A 21,566-nucleotide genomic window follows, 5' to 3' on the forward strand; every position below is an offset into this window, starting at 1 on the left:
ACAAGCAAGTTGATGAAACAAGAATATCAACAGTCTCGTTGAAAGTCATCATTTCGTAAATTCTATGGTCGATACAATGACCTTGTCAGCAAATACAATTTATCATTGAATGAAATGCTGACTGACGTTTTTCATACCAATTGTTAGTCCATTATTTATACACTGAATTGACCACGGATTTTTTCCGGTATTTCCTGATTATAACAACGAGCACACGGCGGGTGTGACCGGTCGGCAGGGATGCTCACTCCTCCATGGCACCTGATCCCACTTCTGATGTTTCGGAGGTCCGTGTTTGCTCTGCTCTCATTTTGTATATTTGTTTAATGGACTTTGAGATTGAATACTGTTCGTTATTTCCATATCCTTCTTGTTTGATGTTTTGAATGTCCCATCCGACTTTATCCGAGTGAAAGGCTTCAAATTATGCCTTGACACATGGCCTCGGTTTTTAGGTTCTTATCCGAATGACCCGCAAATGTGACTTCAAAGCGCTGAGTGCATAACGAAGGAAAAGTTGCAAACTATTTTTATTTTACTTCTCATGATCAGTAATATGTAAACTTTATTTTCAAGTTGATCGAATTTAAAAGTAGTCAAGTACAAAACAATTTAATATTTCCTAAATCCAGAGTCTACAATAAGGATATGGAAATAACGAACAGTATTCAATCTCAACGTCCATTAAACAAATATACAAAACAAGAGCAGAGCAAACACGGACCTCCGAAACATCAGAGGTGGGATCAGGTGCCATGGAGGAGTGAGCATCCCCTGCTGACCGGTCACACCCGCCGTGTGCTCATTGTTATAATCAGGAAATAACGGAAAAAAATCCGTAGTCAATTCAAATAAACATATAAAAGATTTAAGATGAAACAGTATATTTATAATCTTAGAAAAAAAACATAAAAAATGCAAAATGTGCAAATAGATAGAAATTGGTAGGAAGTTATTAGATACATGTATGTATAAATACCAATCAATGGTTATGGATTCAAAAAAAAAATAACAGACTGATATTGATCAGAAAATTGTTTTTTGTTCTTTTTACCAGGACCAATTTTTACAAACGTATTTTCTAGAGAGTGTGATGTTTACATGTATTTGATAATCTTCACTTTACCATTGTAATACTCTGCCACAAAAACATTGTCTCTAGTGTTTACACATAATCCCCATGGAAACTGCAGATCGCAGTTATCTATGAAACGGAGGAACTGTCCATCCTGATCTAGGATGTGGATACCGTTGTTGTTACAGTCTGCTGTCAGGATCTGACTCTGGCTGTCAGTTGTGATACCGGTGGGATTAAATGATTCTTTCGCAGTAAAGTGTTGACCAGTGTATTTAAATCGAAGTTTTCCTGCCTGATTAACCACTACTTCTGCACCAGCCTCAAAGTCAGCCACACAGATATCAAGGTTCCTGTTCTCGCTAATGTATTTACTGTAAACAGATGAAAACAGAGGCTTACCTTCACTATCAAACTGAATGGTTTTTGTTTCTGTGGAGCCAAAGTAACGGACAACTTTTGATTGCTTATTATCATCGCTGTTCATGGTTACCAGGAGGTCACCAGAGGAGGTACTACAGACATAGAGAGGTATCCATCCCTGTAGTCTGATTACTTTCTGTACCTGTTTTTTCTTCATGATATTTACAGTTCTTAGTTCGGGGTCAGTATAAACTAGCTATGTCACGTGGGGCATTTCCTGACTTGGTTTTGATATATTTCAGTAGCTTGCTCTTTGGGCTGTAGAGTTTCATGATGTTGTCATCTCCGCATGTCCAAATTTCATCATCATGGAGACAGGAAACACTGTGTAGAAGATACCCAGTGTCTATGGTGGTGAGGAGCTCTGGTTCATCAAGCAGTGGTTTGACTGGAGGACAGGATACAGCTTCTGGTGTCTTCATTGTGTAGCCATGTTTTTCTGTTGTAATGGAGAATTTAGAAAGAGAACCAATTATTTGATGGAGCTGTTCTGTGTTGATCTGGTGAGGAGAAAAAGTTGGTATTGAAATGTTGACTTTAGGAGGTAAATTTCTGAATAAAGCATTCTTGGATTTGTACTCAGATACTAGGGATACCTCATTGGAGTCCAATATTTTCTTCAGATCATCTATGCATTGTTTTAAATCAGCAGTTATAACTCTAATGTCATTTTCCTGTTCATTCAAAGCAGCAAGGTGTTTCGATTTTATCTCACAAATTTCAGATTTCTTTTGTGGACAAAAATATTAATTTCTTTGTGCAAGTCTTCTCCTTGATTTTTGACAGCTGTTGTCAGTTTTTCATAATGTTTTTCCAGGTCTGTTTTTTCTATCTGTATCTCTGCTAAAATTTCCTCATAATTAGGGCATACTGAATCTAATAATTCATAAAGATCTTTTTCTATAATCTCTTGTTTTGATTTATTTACCTCCAGTAAATTCAATAAATTGTGTCCTTTGTGGATGTTGGATAAAAGACAAAACAAACAGACAGGAATATCACATTTCTTGCAGTGAAGTTCACATGATTTTTCCACATGGATCTTGCATTTTGGATATTTCAGTGTTGTTTTCTTTTGATGAATGGTACCGCTTTATGTTCTTTAGATAAATCAGAGAGATGTTCCCTACACAGGCTTTACAGAGTTTAACAAGACAAAAGTCACAGTACATTGAAGGAACAGGAGTCCCGCATAGGTCACAGCGCAGGACATCTTGACCGCTGAACCGAGGATCCATTCAGAAAGTTAAAGTAGATTATCTAAAACAGACAAACACTTAATTGATTCGAAATATTTGATAAAACAACCGAACTACATATATGTAAAATTAAAGAAATATATAAAAACTTTTGTTCACTAAATGGGGGATTCAAGTATAAAACTACGCGAGATATACCTTCACAGCTTGTAGTCAGTGAACGTCAAATAAGTTAAACTTTAAGCTCTATGATAAACGTCATTACTATAACTTTTCTAAAGTAAACTTTCCCTACTTAAGCAGCAATAGGCATTCATCAATATCTACTACATACGGCGTTTATATATCTCAGTGATTTAATACGCAAGAAGGTGCTTTACATATGAACAATTTCAGAAACTGGGTAAATTATTGATTCAAGATTTTTTATAAAACAGGAATTTCAGTTGTCTCGTTTAAAGACAAATTTTCGTAATTTCTATGGCCGATAAAATGACCTTGTAAATTAAATTTATCATTGAGTTAAATGCTGACTGACTTTTTTTCATGCTATTTGTTAGTCGATTATTTATATACTGAATTGATGAAGGATTTTCCATTATTTCCCAATCATGACAAAGACCCCAGGGCGGGTGTGATCAGACGACAAGGGATTCTCAACCCTCCATGGCTTCTAATACATGTACCACCTACGATGTTTCGAAGATCCGCGTTTGCTCTCCTTTTTGTGTTGTTTTATGGACTTTGGATCTTGAATATTGCTATCTCCATGTGTTTCATTCTAATTACCTGACAATTAAACTGAGTACACTTGAAGATGAATACAACGGCTAAATATATCAAAATATTTATTTCCTTTGAGACATAAGATCGATATTAAAGTAACAAAAGAAAAATATATAAACTTTTTAATGTACGTTGTTTGCTAAACTCGTGGACAAATAGTCGGACACAATTAATTGCAGATATTGGTGTACGTCAAGGTGAAAATTTATCACCTGTTTTGTTTGCCATCTTTCAAAATAGTTGGGTTTAATTCAGATAACAATTTTATCCAAGGGAAGAGTGTAAAGGTATTTAATTCTCTGAAATGTCTTGATTAAAGAATTAACAAGTGTGATTTAGTTTTGAATTTTATAAAAATTAATTAATAATAAAATGCCTTACATGTATTTTCTTTAAATTCATTTCATACCAACTGCCAAAGTGTTTATCTCAAGAATATTTACATACATTTATTCAATTAAAAATAAAATATTAAGAATAAAATCAGCACTATTTTGGATTAGTTACTGTAGAATGAAAAGCGCAGGTACTAAATACTCATTTGAATAAAGTATAAAGCAGAAGAAAAGATACTGAAAATAAAAAGAGTAGTTAGTGGCATGTCAACATCTAGAAAAAGAATTCTTCATATTACAAACAGCTGTGAAAACCTACCCTGTAACTGTTTGTCGCTAATGCTGGGTAAGGAAGATAATATATCAACAAAGATACATAGCAGGTTTCAATACTATTCTTCCGATACTTTTTCTTTGCTCCTCACTTAAATATTAACAACAGTGAAGTAAAACAGCCTAAATAGAGAGTGGTGTAAATCTGATGTAGATACTTCAAAACTCCCAAGAACCTTTAAAAAATTGAAATCATAAAACTGTCTGAAAGCAAATAACACCAAAGAGTTTGTATTTCAAATATTTACACATTTTTTTCCCGCGATAAACCATAGTCCATGCTGTTTGAGAATTAAAGGTACTTAGACACAGATTTGAAGTTCATATTTTCTCTATTTTTCTCTATAATATTACGACTTATATATTTTGATAGCATTTCACACAAAAATTAATTAAAAATCTTACTTCATTCAAAAGTTATTAAAACTTTAAATTTTTTGGCGGGTTTGATTGACAGATCCTTGTACTTTCACAAATTTTAACTTTATTTTTAATCCTTAGGAAAAGTGGCAATCTTTTTGTATATTAATAAATAATGTTAATACTATAATCCAGAAAATCCACAGTAGACATGTTCGAAAACAAAACAAACACACAATTTATTGTCAGTCCGTGCGGTTATGGTGAACAGACTTTGGCGATTTAACGCACCCGGTGAATCGTAAATACAAAACAAAAACAAGGCTCTTGTTATGTTTACAAAAACTGTGTACATAACACAAGTGTGCTCGATTTGCTAAACTCTGCACGCAATTCTTAGTTCGGAATGACGATACCTGTAAAGGAGTTTTGCTTTCTAACATTTCTACTCTGCATAAAGTTATTTTTCTGGATTTAAGTTTTAATATTTCTCATTAATACACATCAAGATTGCCACATTTCCTAAAGATTATGAATAAAGTTAAAATTTGTGAAAGTGCAAGGATGTGTCAATCAAACCCGCCAAAAAATTTAAAGTTTTAATAACTTTTGAATGAAGTAAGATTTTTAATTAATTTTTGTGTGAAATGCTATCAAAATATATCAGTCGTAATATTATAGAGAAAAATAAAGAAAATATGAACTTCAAATCTGTGTCTAAGTACCTTTAAGATGGCTGATTTTTTGTATAACAGTTCTGGGACAAGGTGGTGGTTAGGGTTATTAAATTGATGATTAATTTTTAAGGCCGTTCAAAGAGTAAATTTTGATTCTAAATTAAAAGTAAAATTTAATGATTGGAAAAAATGAAGCGAGTGGTAGAACTTTTGCAACCCTTCAATGTCTGATTTATTCATTCAAATCCTGACCATATAATAAAAACAGCTACAGCTGTAGGGCTTCATGATAAATATGCCTACGTGCACAGCTGTGTGGTTCACACACCAATAACTCACACAAAACTTACATTTTACATGACTGAAGGCAACTGAAATATACTCAATATTTGAATTTCTCACTGCCCTAAATCGTTATACTTTTACTTACGTCGCTGTAGCCTCACTGTTACGTCATGTTAACACACGTTTCTCCGTGTATATTTTTACGGGTGAGTATACACTAAAATGGTATTCAAATCTATTTTACAGTTAGCTTAGTAGAAAAACAGCGAATGTAAAAATATTCTTATAAATTGTAATGTATAATTTCAGTCACCTGAAACCACTAAAGCCAATCCGACCCGTTCACTTTTAATATGTATAGAATCTGTTTGTTGATTCATGTAGACTGTTGCACACCTTGGTTTTTACCTAACGACAACACAGCGTCTCTGCCTTCTACCTCTTTCCCTCTTCGCCAACATTCCCCCACCACCTGCAAACGACGGATGAAGTTCATGACGGATTTTAAGTACAGTGAAAATACTGTTAAAAAACACGGTCAAGTTTCACCAGAAAAAAATATCATAATTGACCTCAACTTTGTTGCGGTTAATATTGTTTTTTTATGATGAATAATATACCATTTATTGCTAGCTAGCGCTGTTTTTGAGGTCAATGCAATGATTTAGCCACCTAAGGAGTACAATATTCACCGAGCAAACAGCATTTCTGTATTTCCCACAAGGACGGTTATGTAATTTATAATTATGTCGCATATGAAAAGACTTTCAAAAACACTGGAATTGCAGAAATGAAAGTCAACAATTTACTAAAACTTCCTTCTGTATGAGAGAACTGCTATCTATAAACTAAAGTACATTGAAAATTTTGTGTACATGTACTTTGTGTATGTCCTAATGCTGAAAGAATACAAATTGTGATCAGATCAAACACAAACCACTTTAAACAGATGAGTTCATATGCCACTCAGGAGTAACCGATCTCTTCTGTCCGGCCTCATCAGCCCTGAGCTTTTGGAAAGATCGGAAAAACGTTAAAGATTATTCTGTACACAATTCAGCAACCTGTATGTCAATATAAATGAAACCCATTAAAAAGAAATCTTTCATCCGGATTTACAGTTATTTATTCTAAGGCTATATTTACTGATGATGTGCAAATAAAGATATTTGATCAGAGGATTCAATTTTCAATACAAATACATGTATTTAATAATCTAATCAGATGCAGTATACCTGAACATGTGAAATCTACACCTATATATTTACTTTTTGTTCAGAACAATGGAAAGACATTTGATAACAGTCTGAACATAAATCCGTATTTAAACAGGTGTCACGGTGTATTTTTGTGGCACACCGAGAATGCATGATTGGAGTTAGACAGAACAAAAGGTAACAATCATGAATGTTTTATAAAAAGTCAGTAGACTGCATTATGACCAGATATACATGTAATTACCATATATAAGGTCATTTTCGCCTTTTTACACTTGCTTACAACTTTTGCCCGTTATAATTTTGCCCACTCTCAGCTCTGTTTAAGAGTTTATACTGTGTTCTTTGCCATGTTTGCGTTCGCCCCGTTTTAAATTCGCCCACTTGTGAAAAGGGCGAAAGGAGTGAAATAAAACGGGGGCGAAGATATTTTTAAAATCACTATTACATTTTAAATCATTCCTGTATATAGGAACAATGGACAATCCCGAGGCCCAGGTTGCTGTGAACTGTGATCAGTGTGAAGCCAAGAAGGTACAGAGTTACTGTGACATATGTTCCGTTAACCTCTGTAAAACCTGTGTGGGGGAACATCTTTCTAATTTATCTACAAAGCATAAAGTCGTCCCATTTCAACAGCGTCAATACACATTCAATCAGTTACAATCTCAAACAGAAGCAGAAGAAGGTGAAAGTTACGTATATCCAAGACATAAGGAAATGGAATCCGAACTAAGAGCATTTTATAAGAAGAAAGAAGAAATGAAAAGGGACCTAGAAGAACTAGAGAGCATTCTTTACCCACAGTACAAAGAAATGGAATCAGAGATACATAAAGAAAAAGCAAAGATAGACAGTGAATACGAGACATTAACATCAGCGGTAACCCAACAAGGCGAAAACTGGCACAAGGAAATCGAGTTAATTGTCAACCAACAGAAAAGTGAAATCGAAGAAACGAAACACAATCATTTTGCAGTCTTGGAAAAACAAGAAGCTGAAATTACAAGAAAAATTCAGGAGCTTGAGGAAAGAATCGTTTCTGTACAGGAAATAATGGAATCCAATAATATTGCAGTAACGACTTCCTACAATGCCATTAATGAAAGACTTAGAGTATTACCTATAAAAGCAAAATGCTCATTACCAACGTTTACCCCAAACACAATAAAGGAAGAGCACATTCATTTGATTCGTCAGAGTTTTGGTTTTCTAACATCGTTCTCCGTTCTATATGAAAGAGATGAAGAAATACAGGCAGGAGAAGAGGCGCATCTCAAAAATGACGATGCCTTTAGTGCAGAACCACAACTAATCACCACTATCGACACAAAACTTACAAACCTTCACAACATTACCTGTTTTAAAGATGAAAGCGTCTGGATAAGTGGAGAAGAAAGTCTAATAAAGCTTTATAATCTAAGGGATGCCTTGGTGAATGGTTTTCAAACCAGATCAGGAAAGGCACCTTATGATATAGCTGTGACAAATAGTGATAACTTGATCTACACTGACCGGGATTTTAAAGCAGTGTTTAAAGTGATTAATGAGCGAATAAAAGAGCTAATCAGATTCAGGGACTGGACACCTTACAACATATGTGTCTCCTCAAACGGCACCCTTCTGATCACATTAGGGAGGAACAAGAAACATTCAAAGGTTGTGCGATGTAAAGGTCCAGTAGAAACACAGACAATTCAATATGATACACACGGCAAACCGCTGTTTTCTGTAGATAGTTTTACAGTGTACAGTAAATACATCTGTGAAAATAAGAACCTGGATATCTGTGTGGCTGACAGTAAAGCACAGGCCGTAGTGGTGGTCGACCAAGCTGGACTCTTCCGATTCAGATATACTGGACATCCTACATCTGGTAAAAAGAAAAGATTCTGTCCCATTGGGATCGCTTCAGATTCTTACTGTCATATATTGACCACAGACGTGAATGAAAACCGCATCCACATCTTAGACAAGGACAGCAAATTCATTCGTAATTCTGATAACTGCGATCTTCTCTGCCCTTGGGGCTTATGTGTAGACATCAAGGATAATCTCTTTGTTGTTGAATGTCACAGCAGCAAAGTTAATAAAATTAAATATTTAAATTGATACATAGAGAATAATACATACCCTTTTCCATATCACATCCTGTATCAGCCCGAGACACCAATATCAGCCAGAGGGCCGAAGGCCCTCGGGCTGATATTGGTCGAGGGCTGATTCAGGATGTGATTTAGAAAAGGGTATGTTTTATTATATTTATTACATACTTAGTAATAAAATACAGAACACATAAAGTTGAGAATAAGTAAATAATCATGCACGGACTTCTTAAAATGTAAACAGTCTATTGTCTCATACAGTTTCGGTTTGTTTCTGTACTTCTATTTTAAGTGTCCCCAAACCGTAATTTGAAAATAATCTATTACATGTATTTGTAAATTAATATTAATCTTACTTTTAAAAAGTTAAAATAAAGAGAATATGAACCCTCCAAAAATTGTGTATGATCACAAATACTGTTTTTGTAGTTTAATTTACTTAGGGTGTGATATTGACGTCTCAATAGCCGTATCAGCCCTGCGGGGCTGATATGGATTTGCAGGGCTGATATAGGTTATCAGCCCCGCAAATCCATATCAGCCCTACAGGGGTGATACGGATATTGTGACGTCAGCCATATCGCATATGCAAAAAATCCTGTATTTATTACTATGTATGTAATACCAGATTTTAACAACCCTTGAATTGACCTATATTCCTGACGACGCAACATTTTAGCGCCTTGAGTTTCCTTATAAACTTAATCATATGCATTATAAACATCTAGAGCAGATTACATTTGCCTTATAACACATTTTTATGATTTCAGAAACAAAAATATGTATATCATATTACTTCCTTTCGTTTTTGTTTTTTCCTTCTTGAACAAAAAGCAAAAATAAAGATGTGAAATTCAAGTATTATTTTTAAAACGTAATATTTGTATTGCATAATGTTAACCTTATCAAAACCCAGACAAGGATGGAATGTTCATTTGCTCTTCATTGCATCCTTTCGGCTACATTGTATGTGTGACACGGGAGATAAGATTTTGTTGTTTATTATACAAATACATGGTTGATGGTTTAGCTTGAAGGAGTTCATGGGCTAATGTTTGTGAGAGGATGTGTGCAGCGGAGAGGGGGTAGTAGTTATATTTGTGTGGCTTTGATATTAACAAAACTAATTACAGGGGCAACATCAATAAGAGTTATTATTATATAGCTAATAAATAGTCTCTAATAAAATATTACCAAAAATCTAGAAAATATCTTCACGTTTCATTGAACACTGAGTCTGTATTACTCATACGAGTATGCCCGAAACATTCCGAATACGAGCATTCAATATCGAATTAATTTTAGGCTTTTTTTAAAAGTTGGAACAGTTATTATAAATTATGTGGAAATGTTTAAGCTATATAATAAAGGAGTTATTGAACTTATATTGGTGAATATTTGCACTCGTTGGCTGTTCGAATGCACTCTTAAGCTCGGCCATTTGAACAAACAGCCAACTTTTGCCAATATTCATAATTATAAGTTCACAAACCCTAAAACACCTGATGTTGATGAGTATGCAAAATATTTTTCTTTTATTACGAACAAGATTTCTGGTTTCGAAGATCATTACAATATTTTCTTATGTTCCGATTAAATAAAGAATAGTAAGACTTACAACTTTAGAAAAAGATTGCAATTTAATTGTCGACTGCATAAAGTTGCTGAACTTATTTTAAACTTCAGAGCAATAATTTAGAAAAAAAAATGATTGTAAATCAGGTTTAGAACATGCAGAACTACTCTTCAAGTTTATCCTCATTCTACTTATGACAATCTATTATGATCTTGAATAAAAAACCACAAAGCAAAAAATTTAATAGTCATAAACTGAAAGCAGCTTTTCAAAAGATCTTCAAAATGATGGAAGCAACGCTGACATCCAAGTCTTACGATGTAAGAAGACTCACTTATAATACCGGCAAGCCAAAATGTCTTTCATAAATGTCTGTGTGATATTAACACCAGTCAATAATACATTCCTGAGACTACCAAAAATATTATCATTAAGAAATGTGGTCATCAAAACTGCAAAACACTAATTTGTACACCAAAAGCTGGTATAACTTCGCCAGCTCATGATCAAATATGTATACCTCAGTATATATATTGAGTCGGCGACACAATTTTATCAATCGACGATAATGTGTGAACGTATTGTTGTTGACGACATGCTTTACGAACCAAAAACAATTACTGTTACATGTATATAAACCAGACAATGTTTTTACTTAAATTTTTGCATTGCATGCAAATGAATAAGTGGTTATATATCTGCAGAGTAGTTATTTTTCCATGACCGAGTATAGGGTTTTGTGCTCCGTTTGATAACACTGTCTTTAATTGTGTAATCAATTATAAAGACGTATTATATACTTGTCAAAATTTCTAAGTCCCCACTTTTATTTTTTCAAAAAGTTAAAAAGCCTTACATCAATGTACTAGTTGCTTACAATTTTGCTTTTAATTTGCAATACTTATCTTTCAAGGCCAAAAAAATTGTAATCGAATTTATAATTACTCGACCGTGACCGTTTTTGTTAAAAACCATGAAGTTCGAGTTCCATTTGTTTTCCGGGTGTATTCTTCATATTTTTTACTTCCATGTGTTCTCCATCTTTAATTGATAACGAAAAACAGAAAAAAAAGTTTGATTCAAGTGCGATGTATGTCCATACAACAATTTGAAGTGAAGTTGAAATGGCCCAAATTGGTCGTACTTAACGAGATTTCTGAATAAATTCACTATGTGACTTTATTTTACTGAAAACCTTTATAAATACCACCCGAAAACATAAAAAGCATACCTGAATTCCTTTTAATCATTAGAAATCGCTAGATTTTCAATAGACACAACAAAATCATCGTAGAGTTTATTCGGAAAAATCAATGGAACCGGAATTGGACCCCCCCCCCCCCCCCCGAATGTCAAATTGGAGGAGTGGGTAATACATGCAATGAGACATTATGTAACTTTTGTCAGCAAGGCACAAGCATTTTTGGTAAGACTACTTGTCAACTTAATCTCAACCCTAACTTACATGTATGGAAGAAGATAAACTATAGTGTGGGACCGCTTTTGCAGCAGCAGAATCTAGCGTAACTAGAGAACGACCTTGCCTCCACATGAAAAAAAACAATGAATAAAAGAATTTTTTTAAAAATATTGTGAACTCTTTGAGGAACGTTTGTCTTGCTGTGAATTCGTTTGAATGGAAGATAATGCAGTATTTAACATTGTGAATTTTTAATTCAAAGGTGCTTTAACGTTTTTGCATATTGTGAAAAAGTGCTGCAATAAAAACAAATTAAGTGAGAAAAATTGTTTTGCTACTTCTTCATCCTGAATACTTATTAAATCATATTGTTAAAATAATTCAATATAAGAGCGGTGTAAAGGAAAAACTTGCATGGGGACTTAGAAATTTTGACTAGTATATATCTAATTCTGAAAAAAAGATATGCAGTAACCTAATAGAATAAAGGCACGGTTGGGCAATCCTAAGATATATCAAGGACTGAAACAGGAATACAAAGACCTATTTACGCATTATCTGGTCCGTTAATCATTTTTCCAGGGTGCGAACGATAGAATTTATACTATGCATTGAGATAACAGAACGCATTGTACTTCTTTAAAAAATGAATAGAAAATGTTAGTAGAATATGTTTGGAGTCAAAATAAATCCGTATTAAAAGTGTTTTAACTGAAAAGGTAGGATGTATTTTTTTTTTCAAATTGCAAGTTCATTCTGTTATAATGCAATATATGATAAACTTACTTGGATTTTCAAGCCTAACACATGACGCATATCATTAGAACTGAATATGAAATGTCATCAAAGAACTGAAAGAATATGGAATAAATATATATTTATTTTAACTTGGCAGAGTTTCAAGGATCTAAAATAAAATTCATACAAAAGACAACTACATTTGTATTAATAAATAATCTACAGGCAAAATAATGATGATAATAATTTTTACTGGACGTCAATTTTTCTTCATTTGAATGAAGATCATTTCTGGTAAAGTAACATTTAGTCAATGTTTTCTTTTCTAATCATAACCTTTTATTGTTATAGATTGTCAGAAACGGCTGCAACCGCTCACAATTTGTTTCACGGTATTAATTAAGATTCAAAGTTATATATTTCTATTCAAAAACCTTTTTGTTCTTAATAAAAGGAGGATAATCAAATCAAACGTCCTCGTTATTTCCATATGTGTCCATTACAGCTTGGTGCCACAATACAATTTAAGTTCGTTATGGATCCCAGATTGAGTGCCCTGTTCTCTGTGTGATACTCCTATCCCGCTGATGCACTGCGTCTTTTGTCAAGTCAATCTCTGTAAACCCTGTATTGGAGAACATTTTTATAGATTTATCTACGGAACGTAAAGTGGTGCCCTTAAACCAAAGAGGGTTTATTCCTACTTTGGTTGGCTAAATGCCGAGATCATAACATGAAATGTGAACTTCATTGTGAAAACTGTGACATTCCTGTCTGCTTGCTTTTGTTTCTTCTGACAAGTGATTTTGCATTAAATTGCCCACTAAGTTCATGTTTCTTTCCTAATGCACTTGTCAAACTGACTATTCATTCCTATTTATTTACAATAACATGTGTCACACCTAAAGAAACATCTTTATTCTATACCCAAAATTAAATTACACTCCATTTTCATGCCTTCATCAAATATAATAAAATCTTCTTTTGTTCGTCCTTTAACTGATTCCTTTTCAAATTCTGAAATACCGTGTCATGACAAATTGTCTGCGAATGTTTTATTATTCAAAATTATTTAAATTCATAAAAGTGACAATATCGACTATTTATGTCTATGACTTCATTTTGAAAGATAAGAAATGACATTTAATAATAATAATAATACACTTTTATACAGGAATATATATATTGGGTCATTGACAAAAAAGTAATTTTAACTGGCTATAATACTTAGATCTTTCGAAGAAGTTGAACATTTCGTATTTGTAACCGAATTCTTTTTCAGTAACATGTACATGTACATGTAAAATCTGGAAATTTCGTTTTAATTAATAATATACTTTAAAAAGAAATAGTTATTTTAGTAATTTTTAATTACTTTTCAATTAATTGCTCAATATACGTATGTTTTCGTTCACTTGAACGATAATTACTCTATATAGGGTTAGGGTTTTTCGTTTTATTTTCGTTATTTTTAATTCAGTTCTTACTAGTGATTTTAATATGCACGCATTAATATAGAGTGTAGATTTTTTTTATTCATTCATCATGACTCCCAGGAACGAGTAGAGCACCAATAAGATATTTACAAAAAATATTCATGAACATGTTATTCGATAATTAGGCCATATACATGATAAATGATTTACTCTACCTATTCCTAATGTTTGCAAATCAGGTAGGAAAATGTGGGATTTTATGTAGAAATAGATGGTTCAAGACCATGTGTATGAGGGATAGGTAATTTGTGTTTTTTTTTCAAATATAAATCTGATTTTTCCCTAATATTTGAAGAAAAATTGTATTATGTGAAGAAGGATACGCAGCATATTTAAGGCTGAAATAAATAGGCAGGGCATAATTTATACGGTTATAGTTAACTGTGACGTCACACTAAAATATGTATTCATCATAATACGAGAAAATGAAATAATTTGCAACTTTAAACTGCATTAGCATAATTAATAATAATAAAACGTATCAATGCATTAAAAAAATGCTTACTATAGCCTAGTTAAATCCCATACAGCTGGTTATAAACAAATCACTGATCTCGATAAACTTGTCAATCATTACGACATTTTGGTAAAAATGGCGTATTTTTCATGTCCTGTGAGAGACATATTGAGGAATTTTTAAACAATGAAAAATGCGTTTAAATATAAAACAGAATGTTTTTTACGGGTTTTAAATAGGCTATTAATATCAATGTATATCCTTTGTTTAATGTGATTTTTCCTAAACTATCCAAAGAATGTACTGTAAAATCACATATTTCGTGGGGTCAAATTTTCGTGGTTGAAGGAAAAAATGCTTGTTTGTGGGGATTTGATTTCGTTGATGAAGACCTTTTTAGTAGTTGTGCATATGAAAATTTACATTTTGTTGTGGACATGAATTCGTGGGTCTCTTCATACCACGAAAACAACGAAAATTAACCCCCCACGAAAATTAATGATTTCACAGTATTTAAGTATTTTGTCGTGTTTTTATGTTCAGGTAAGGTAAATTTTACACTGAAGTTCCTCCAAAATCGTTCTTTCGCAAGGACATAGAATAAATAAATCTTAACCATTTTTTGAATATAAATAAAGGATATGTACATTAACTTGAAAAGTGCTGCTGCTTTCTTTAAATTGAGAGGTTGACTTTATAAGTACACAAAATATTCAGTAAAAGTCAAACATAATTTGACATGGGCCTATAAATTTACTTGAAATTTTCACTATTAAAACGCGAATACGGTATGCCCTTGCGATAGTGAACTTTGTTAATGACCTACAGTCAGAACACGCACTACTATATTACGAACATGACTGTCCATCGATAAGACTAAACTTCATACAGTACAGAGTAGATTATACTATGCTATTTCCATAAGTATTCAAGTTCTGTGATTATAAAACAGCTGAATTAAAATAAATATAGTTTTAAAATCAATTCCCGTTTTTGAACTTATATTCTCCGTTGATTTCTCATGGTAGACCTTAACAGTGCTGCGTATGGAGATAGCAAACGGTATTCAATATCAAAGTCAGTAAAACAATACAAAATAGAAGCAGAGCAAACATAAACCTCAAAAACATGAGATTGGGATCAGGTGCAATGGAGGAGTGAGCATCCCCTGCTGACCGGTCACATCCGCCATGTGCACATTGTCATAATCGTGAAAGAACGGTAAAATCTGTCATCAATTCAGTGTATAAATAATGGACTAAAGAATAAGTTTAAAAAACATTAATCATCATTTGACTCCATGATAAATTTTATTTGCTGACAATGTCATTGTATCGACCATAGAATTTACTAAATGATAACTTTAAACGAGACTGCTGATATACTTGTTTCATCAACTTATTTGTCAATAAAGAACTTTATTTTAGAAATTGTTCATACATAGAACATGCTCTTGCATATCGAATCAAATGCCACATATATACACTCCGTATGCAGGTGATGAAGGTTTATTGCTGTATACTATTAGGTAAGGGAAGTTGACGACAGAAAAGTTAAAGTCGTCAAGTTTATCTTATAAATTGGTTGTTATGTAACCATTAACCTCCCCCATTAACCATTAATCTTTTTCAAGTAAAATATACAAGTATGAAACAGATATGTTAGTCATTTAATCAAAATTGTTAATTTAATCTTATTTTTACCCGATCACTTCATCCTACAAGGGGTTATCAAAACGTTCGTGGATGAGAGCCATACAATTAAATTGCTTCATAATTTGGCAAATTAATACGTTTTAAAATATCTAGGAAGCATAATCTTTTCTATCTGAAGAACGTAAACTATTAATCTAATTTCTTTGAATTAGCAATGTTTTTGTAAGAAATAGTATGCACAGGCGGTGCAACCTCGAATATGACTCTTTTTAATTAAGTGTAACTGAGAACAAGAAGCCCATGGGCCACATCGCTCACCTGAGCAACTTGGGTGATGCAGATCTTTACCAGATTCCCCCTCTTGCTATACCAATCATGCCCAACAACAACCTTCCCTTTTTTATTTTAAAACTTTAGAATCTACACTACCCATGGATGCTTCCACATAAGTTTCAGCTTGCTTTCCTGGCTCAGTGGTTCTTGAGAAGAATATTTTTAAAGATTTGTTCTATATATTTCTATGTAAAACTTGGATTTCCTATTGTGGCCCCGCCCTACCCCAGGGGGTCATGATTTTAACAATTTAAAATCTACACTACCAAAGTATGCTTCCACATAAACTTCAGCTTTCCTGGCCCAGTTGTTCTTCAGAAGAAGATTTTTAAAATTTGTTCTATATATATTTCTATGTAAAACTTGGTTTCCCTATTGTGCCCCCCTACCCCGGGGTTCATGATTTTGACAATTTAATATCTACACTAACTAAGGACGCTTCTACATAAGTTTCAGCTTCCTTGGTCAGGTGGTTCTTGAGCAGAAGATTTTTAAAGATTTATTCTATATATCTCTTTGTAAAAATTGGATTCCCTATTGTGGCCCCGCCCTACCCCCGGGGGTCATGATTTTGGCAATTTAATATCTACACTACCAAATGATGCTTCCACATAAGTTTCAGCTTTCCTGGCCCAGTGGTTCTTGAGAAGAAGATTTTTAAATATTTATTCAATATATCTCTTTGTAAAATTTGGATTCCCTATTGTGGCCCCGCCCTACCCCGGGGGTCATGATTTTAACAATTTAATATCTACACTACCCAAGGATGCTTCAACATAAGTTTCAGCTTTCTTGGCCCAGTGGTTCTTGAGAAGAAGAATTTTAAAGATTTTTTCTATATTTTTCTGTGTAAAACTTGGCTTCCCTATTGCAGCCCCGCCCTACCCCCGGGGGTCATGATTTTGACAATTTAATATCTACACTACCCAAGGATGCTTTCACATAAGTTTCAGCTTTCCTGGCCCAGTGGTTCTTGAGAAGATTTTTTAGTGACCCCACCTTATTTTTGTCTTTTCTTGATTATCTCCCCTTGTAAGGGGACTTGGCCCTTATTTTAACAATTTAAACTTCCCTTAAATCAAGAATGCTTTGTACCAAGTTTGGTTAAAATTGGCCCATTGGTTCTTGAGAAGAAGTCGAAAATGTGAAAAGTTTACAGACGGACGGACGGACAGACAGACGGACGGACGACGGACAAAATGTGATCAGAAAACCGAACTTGAGCCTTCGGCTCAGGTGAGCTAAAAAACCTTTTGGTATAAACATTCGAAATCTAAAAATCCCGGTAATAACTCTTTGTTCCCTAAGATAAAGAATTTTAATCTCAATCTGGAATTTGAAGGAAAGTTTATAGTAAAGAACAAGGTTCACGTTTGCCTTATTTGCCCCTGTGAATTTCTGAAAACCTGAAACTGCATTTAGATTTAGTTAACAATGCATTAAAATATTACTTAGATCTTTGGTGACTGCATAACTATAAAAAATGACGTCATATTCTGGCTAGTCAATGCAATAAGTCTACGAAAACGGCCAATTTTTAAATCTATTTTAGATATTTAATATAAAGCAACCTCTGATCTAAAATATGCAACTAGTAAATGATAGAACTGTTTCTGAGGATTAATGGACATGTTTTATTTTTTTTAGATCAGAGAGTGCGCTCATATTATTTTTCTTCACTGAAAGTACTCAATAATACCTATATGCATTAAAATTCAAGAACATTGCAATTTCATAAAGCCAGTTCTCTAAGACCTGGACTTTGAGGAGACATTTTTTAATAGGACATGAAAGCACCAAGTCTCTATTTTATTTGAATGCTTCAAATAAAAAGAAAATCAAGTGTTGATCAATTGATTGGTATATCTACAGGGCCATTTTATACATAAAGTGAACCGACTTCTTTTACATGGATTGTCCACACAAAAAAAGATTATGAAAATGATGTCAAAAAGGGGAAGGGGTTTCGTTTTGTTAGATATTAAATGGAAACTGATTTTTTTAATTTCACAAATGAACTTTCAAACAGGATGACATGCTGTGTTTTTATAAAATAGTTGTTTTTATTGATTTTTTGTTCTTTTTATTGAATAAAAAATAAACGTAGTATTAAATGATAACACAATTTTTTACACTTTTAAAATTCTTATTATAAATTATCAATAAATTATGGGTGCCCTATATCATTACATTTTTACTAATGTCGCTCTAGTCTTATTGTATCGTCACGTTAGCGTAGAGTATAATGGCCCCTCCTCCTTTCAAATTCGATTTTTATACAGAAAATCGTTAGATCGTCGAAAAGAATTAATTAATACTCGTGTGAAATAATATTCAAACACAAAATTAATATCTAACAAGACATATATGTTGTTAGCTCATTGTTTACATGTATTTGATTTTCTTCACTTCACCACTGTCAAACTCGGCCACAAAGAGGTTGTCTCTGGTGTCTACACATACACCATATGGACGCTGTAGATCACAATTATCAATGTAACGGAGGAACTGTCCATCCTGATTTATGATGTGGATCCAGTGGTTGTCATTGTCTGATGTCAGAATTTGACTCTGGCTGTCTGTTGAAATACCGACTGGAACAAATAACCTCTTAGTCGAAGAGGGATGACCAGTGTATCTAAATCGGAGTTTTCCTGCCTGATTAACCACCACTACTGCACAGGCTCCATTGTCAGCCACACATATATCCAGGTTCCTGTTCTCGCTGATGTATTTACTGCAGTACCCGGTAGAATATAGATATTTTCCTTCCGTATCAAATTGAATGGTTTGTTTCTCTGTGGAGCCAGAATAACGGACAACTTTTGATTGTTCATAATTGCCACTGTTCATGGTAACTAGGAGGTCACCAGAGAAGGTATTACAGATATACCTAGGTCTCCAGCCCCGTAGTCTTATAACTTCCTGTATCTCTTTGTTCTTCACTATGTTTACAGTTCTTGTACCAGAATCAGTATAAACTAGATCTCCACTTCTTGTCACTGCTATGTCATGTGGCATCTTCCCAGACTTGGTTTGGACTGACTTCAGTAGTTTGCCCTGGAGGTTGTAGAGTTTCATGATATTTTCCTGTCCACATATCCAGATTTCTTCATCACTGAAACCGGCAACACTGTATATTTCACCATACCTTGTGTCCAAAGTGGTGATGAGCTCTGGTTCATCAAGCAGTGGTTTGACTGGAGGACAGGATAAAGCTTCTGGAGTCTTCATTGTGTAGCCATGTTCTTCTGTTGTAATGGATAATGCTGACAGAGAACCAAACATTTGATGGAGCTGTTCTTTATTGATCTGATAAGGAGAAAAACTTGGTAATGATACATTGACTTTAGGAGGTAAACTTCTGAACTCAGCATTCCTGGATTTGTATTCAGAAATTATGGAAACATCATTGGAGTCCAGTATGTCCTGCAGATCGAAAGCCCTCTGTCTGACATCAGAAGTAATATGTTTTATTTCTTTTTCCTGTTTATTTAGAGCAGCCAGATGTTTAGTTTTCATCTCATCGATTTCAGATTTCTGTTTTTTAACAATGTTTATAATTTCTCTATGCCAGTCTTCTCCATGCTTGGTAACAGCTGTGTTGAGTATCTCGTAGTGCGTTTCCAGAGCAAATTTGTCTCTCTGTATCTCTTCTGAAATGTTCTCATATTTAGGGCATATTAAATTTAATAATTTTTCAGCATCTTCTTCTATAGTCTCTCTCGCAGATTTTATTATATCAAGTAAATTAAGCAATTTATGCCCATTGTGAAAGTTGGATGAAATACAAAATGAACACACTGATAAATCACAATCAATACAGTGAAGTTCACAACTTTTTCCAATATGAGAATGACATTTTGGATATTTAAGTGTAGTTCCTCTTTGTTTGAATGGTACGACTTTATGTTCTTTAGATATATCAGAGAGATGCTCCCCCACACAGACCTTACAGAGGTTAACAAGACAAAAGTCACAGTACATTGGAGGAACAGGAGTCTCACACAAGTCACATCGCAGGACATCTTGAGCACTGGACGTCGGATCCATTGAGAAGGTTTCGGAATCAGATAACCTAAAACACATAAAACTCTTTAAGGTAGAACCTATGTCGGAGAAGTCTTTGTCACAAGATTTTCAAACTTTTCATAATGATAAATTAGTACTTGCTTATCAATCAGTTAAAAGCACATGACATGTTTCCTTGTTATTAAATGTAGTGCAGCCAGTTAAACATGGAATGATAAACACATACTGCGACTTCACAATTTCAGTCATTTTAGGGGTACTTGTCATGCAAAGAAGACAACAAAATCCCAGAATTGCTTCTTTAAACATCATTGTTTTTATTGTTTATTAATTCAACAGTATTAAACAATATTTCCCGAAAATAAATTCTTTTTTATTCAATTGAAATAAATGATAGGTCCACATTTTCAAAACTATAGGCAAATGAACTCTATTTATTTTCAGTCAATTTTCCACCCTACATTTGTAAATATATATCAGAAGTCTTTGTCACAAAGTTTTCAATCTTTAATATAATAAAGAACATACCCAAATGATTACAAAAAGTGATTAAAATATACACCTTTCCCCTCTAACGAATGTGAGAGATAGGTTATTTACCGATACTAATATTCTTGACCTTTTTGCACTTACACAGATTTTATTATCAAATGACTGTTTCGGGTTAGTTTCAGCTTCAAAATGTTAATAAAAAAATGTACTTTTAATTTAAAAGGTCATATTTAATAGAGAAATTGTAATAAAACTCCAAGAATTTAAATAAGTAACAAATAATTATGAAAAGGAATGCACATCATTTCATGATAAATATCACAGAATGTACACACAATCTACAACAAGTACATCTTTGACTTAGACACATTTCATCAAAATATTACACTATTTACCGGTAGTTTGCAACTGACAATTTTAAAAAAGATTTTTGCATTCCTTCAAAATAGATACATACAATTTACATTATTACAGTTTGTGGTATATATGGCAATTTCATCACACAATATAGTCTTGGATTTGTCAACTTAATTAAGGTCAAGATCTATGAAATGAAAGGTGCCAACAGGTTT

General features: G+C 33.5%; 1 pseudogene; it reads right to left on the reverse strand.

Moving 5' to 3' along the window:
* Positions 1-1,097: 1,097 nt before the first annotated feature.
* LOC134236399 (uncharacterized) lies at positions 1,098-20,523 on the reverse strand (annotated as a pseudogene).
* Between the last annotated feature and the right edge of the window lie 1,043 nt (positions 20,524-21,566).

Source organism: Saccostrea cucullata, unplaced genomic scaffold (assembly GCF_032062105.1).
Source record: "Saccostrea cucullata isolate Sc308-1 unplaced genomic scaffold, CSIRO_AGI_Scuc_v1 ctg11376, whole genome shotgun sequence".
NCBI classification, from domain to species: domain Eukaryota; kingdom Metazoa; phylum Mollusca; class Bivalvia; order Ostreida; family Ostreidae; genus Saccostrea; species Saccostrea cuccullata.